The following is a 4,429-nucleotide window of genomic DNA, read 5'->3' as shown; positions in this document are numbered from 1 at the left end:
TTTAAATGTGTTGCTACATAATTTACGTGTATTTATAAGCCTGCATATATAAAATAATTACACACCCATTGTGTAACATCGTGAAAGGCAATCAGTTATGACGTGAGGTTTAACACATCTTGACAAGGTTCAAAAAAGGTCCAAAATAGGTCCAGTCAAACCTGAACCTCCATACAACGTTTTAATCATGTGCATCACAAACAAGAACACATTGTGGACATAAAACAAAAAAAACAGCATGTTCTGATTTACCACATTTTATTGTTTTGAACAGCCACAACTTTTCCTCTTTATTTTTCATCATTGTTTAACATCTGTTAACCAAACTAAAATACCAAATTCAAAATACTGAATTATTAGCCTTTAAGATAACATTTTACAAGAAGGTTCAAAGTTAACATTAACTAATAATGAACTGGACTTTTAAAGAATTTATTTATTTTTGTTAATGTTAATTTCAGCATTTACTAATGCATTATTAAAATCTTGTTAACATTAGTTAATGCACTGTGAACTAACATGAACAGCTGTATTTTTATTAACTAACGTTAACAAAGATGAACAAATACACAGTAACAAATGCATTGCTCGTTTCATGTTAACTAATGCATTAACTAATGTTAACTGATACAACCTTATTGTAAAGTGATACTGCCTATATAAAGGGATAGTTCACCCAAAAATGAAAATTCTGTCATGTTTCAAACCTGTATACCTTTCTATGTTCTGCTGAACACAAAGATATTTGGAAGAACGTTTGTAACCGAACAGATCTCAACACATTAACTACTAAAGTAGGCAAATAATATAATGTTAGTTAATGGGAGGTTATATCTGCTTGGTTACAAACTGGCTTCCAAATATATTTGTGTACAGCAGAACATTGAAAGGGATAACAATGAATTTTCATTTTTGGGTGAACTATCCCTGGCTTAAACACATTAAAGTTGTTTGGCTCATTTTTGTAAGCACCACCCCAGCTCTTCCTGTATAGGGCTTCAAGTGTTCCTCCATCGCTGCATCAATCTCAGAGTCTGGAGCATTCGGGTTCCACCTCTTCACAGCATCTGAGGTAAGAGAATATATATCTTATTTTTAATAAATAAAAGGGAAAATGTGAGGTAAATAACATGCATTTATTCTCAAAATAGCTTAATGGAGTACAGCTAAATTTAAAAACAATGGAACAACATGTATAATAATAATAATAATAATAATAATAATAATAATAATAATAATAATAATAATACATTTTATTTATAACGCACTTCATTCCGAAGAATCTCAAAAGTGCTACATGGGAAAATGACAAAAATCAATAAAAATAGTACAATTATATAATAATAAAAACAATCAACACATAAAAAAATTACATTTTATTTTATTGTATAAAAGATGTTCTGCTTTAAATGGGTGTTAGATGGGTCCATCAGTTGGGGGATCAGCATCTGTCCGCTCCCTCTTCAATAACACTGTGCTGCCCTAAAAAAAAAAAAAACTTAACTAGGTGTGTGTCTGTGAGAAGGACCCTTAACTAGGTTTGTGTCTGTGAGAAAGTGAAAGACAGGTGGGCTGAGATGTCCCCTAAATAGATAAATGGTACCAATAAAAAGTATATTAAGGAACAATATATTTTTTTGATTGGTATATGGCCCAAATTACATCATATAAAGGATACATTAATAAGTTACAGTAATAATTTTGACGGTATCATTTAACATACTTTCTATTTATATGTTCGAAATAACTTTTCTACTTGGCCAAACTCAGTACATTTCAGTTGACAATGTAGCATAATTTCTTCCATTTCATTCGTGTCAAAAAAGTAAAACTCAAGCATGTTAATCAAATAATACAAAATGTACTTACCCAAAAGTAGATTTTTAATAATATATCGATACAACTCCCCAATTCCTCTCCTCGTGGTTGTTCAACGGTCCCGTCCGGTTTCCGGGAGAGCATATCTCGCGAGATAATATCCTATCGCGGGATTTTGTAATATCGCAGGCTGTATTAATAATAATAGATTTTATTTATAACGCACTATTACTATATATTGTTACTACATCTTGGCAGCACAGTTTTGGCTATCTTCATCCAACTCAGACCTAAATGGTGAATGGAAATGTATCTGTTTTACATAAAAATAATAACGAATACATAAAACAGATTGGGAAAAAATTACTAAATGCAGCTTTACAATCACTTAACCACATGGGCACTTTGTGATTATAATTAATTAAATGAGATAAAGTAAATATATTTATTTTGCATGCAAATTGTGTATTTCATAAAGATAATTCCTGTTTTTTTCTCGCTTGACGTCAGTGGACGTCTTATTCACAACCTCTTAAAAACTACTTGGTGCACTTAAATTAATTTTTGCAGCATTAACCAATAAGCACAGCGTTTGCATATTTCACAAGGATTTCATAACATAAGGGTCAGGATGGACTATAATTTCACGTGTAAAAGACGTCGCCAGGTGACGTCCTCTCACAACCGAATCACAACAGGGTATATATTGAACTACACGGAGCTAAAAGTCAAAGTAATAATTATACATACAACTCCAGAGAACTGTAGACATGAACAAACGTATCTGAATACATTTTTAAGAAATGTTTCTGTATTACACATTTTTACTGATTCATGCCGTCCTACCGCGACTATTTTTGGCCAGGGACACGACGTTGCCGTCGGACCAATGTTTGCTGGGTAGGCTTACTCCATTTTATTCTAATGGACATCTCTTATTTATTTTCTCAAATCTTGAGAGATGTAAATTAAGTATCTTGTTCAGAATGAATGTTATGTTTCCATGGCTGCGAGGTAACATTTAATTGCGAACCTATTATTTATTTTGAAAATAAATTATTGTGCCTCACTCGTGTCATAATATTCACGTAAAACAACATTTACATACAAAAAACAAAAAAACAAAACAATTGTTTGGCCGTGTTTAAAACATCCCCAGCTGCAGCTCTGCAAGTGGAAGTGGGTGAAATGCCTTTAGTAGTAAGACGTAAACAGTTGTCTATTGTACACTGGGAAACATTGAAAGGGCATAACACCCTACTAGATATGTATTTCATGAGTGCTGGGAACATATAGCCTGACAAGCCAGACCCACATCAAGATGTTTGGTCTGGAAACTCACCATTACAGGGCTCAATCTGAGGAGCGGGATAAACGGTTGTCTTTCAAACTCCCTCTACATGCAATAGGATCCCAGTCAGCAAATTTCCTTTGGCCCAGCTCTGGCCCAGATAAACAGCTTAGATGTGACCCAGATTAGATTGTGTTTGCCGGCCCAGATCTGGCCCATTTCTTCTTTACCACAGCACAGCCAAAACAGTGGCATAACTCCACCAAACGTGAGCCAAACAATACAATTGTATGTGGCCCTTATATGGAATTTTAGTATGGCCGAGTTTTGTTCAAATCTAATGGCCCTTATGTGGCCCACATGCAACTTTGAGCATTATGTAAAAGTCTTATTAACTCTATGGTAAATACAACACTCAACAACAAAAATGTATTCAATAATTTACTTTTGACAAATATTTACAGTTAATCAGAAACCATTTATATTAATATAAATAGCATTCAAAGTGTGACACCAAATTTCAAGTGTGTATTATGCTAAACTAGCAATGAGAGTTAAAGTGAGTAAAGTGTGGGGGGAATCACAGTAACTTGCTAAAGATTACAAACAACAACTTCACAAGGTAAATAAAGTCTCCAATTGTAAAGAACCGCTCTGAGACAGAATGTACGAGATCTAAATGCAATATTTATTAAGAGGGTAATCCACAATCATAGTTAAAAGCAGGCAAAAGGTCATTCACAAGCAAATAGTTCAAAAAGGCAAACAAGACAGAGAGACCGGCAAACGGGTAATCTGGGAAACAGGCAAGAAATCAAACAAACCAAGAGACATGAAACCGAGAAAAATGCTCAGAAATGCAGTGTACACAAAATAAGACTTCACAGTGAATAACAGAGATAACCAGGCGGAAAACAGAATAATAAGACACAGGTGTAAACAGTGAGTGCTAATGAGTCTGGGCAAAGGATAATGGGTAATGCAGTTTATGATAGAATGACAGTCCGGATTGGAGTGCCCTCTGGTGGTGAGTACGGGCACTCACACTGGTGAATTGTGACTAATCAGTGTTGGAAGTGTGTTGCTGGGACTGGCGTTGTTTGAACCAACTGCACCTGCAATAAAAAGTTGCATTTAAATAATGTTTACAGTAATACAACCTGGAAGCTATGTCTGCATAATTATGATTAAAATAAATAATTGTAATTTATCATTAGCCAGGTTAAGATTTGAATTTATTAATTTATTTTTTGCGCCAAAAAAAAACCTAACTAACTTTGTTGCGGCTACAACAAAACTTAACTCGGGTGCACACTTTTA

The 4,429-nt window shown here is 34.1% G+C and overlaps 1 long non-coding RNA gene across 1 annotated transcript; it reads right to left on the bottom strand.

Moving 5' to 3' along the window:
* Window positions 1-262: 262 nt before the first annotated feature.
* Window positions 263-2,293, bottom strand: LOC137063779 (uncharacterized). The gene is made up of 3 exons (XR_010901433.1): window positions 1,870-2,293; window positions 1,374-1,482; window positions 263-1,067 (listed from the first exon to the last, which is right to left on the bottom strand). It is a non-coding gene; the product is annotated as an uncharacterized lncRNA (long non-coding RNA).
* Between the last annotated feature and the right edge of the window lie 2,136 nt (window positions 2,294-4,429).

The sequence above is a fragment of the Pseudorasbora parva genome, chromosome 24 (assembly GCF_024679245.1).
Source record: "Pseudorasbora parva isolate DD20220531a chromosome 24, ASM2467924v1, whole genome shotgun sequence".
In the NCBI taxonomy this organism is placed as follows: Eukaryota; Metazoa; Chordata; class Actinopteri; order Cypriniformes; family Gobionidae; genus Pseudorasbora; species Pseudorasbora parva.
This window is presented reverse-complemented; position numbering and strand designations above follow the sequence as displayed.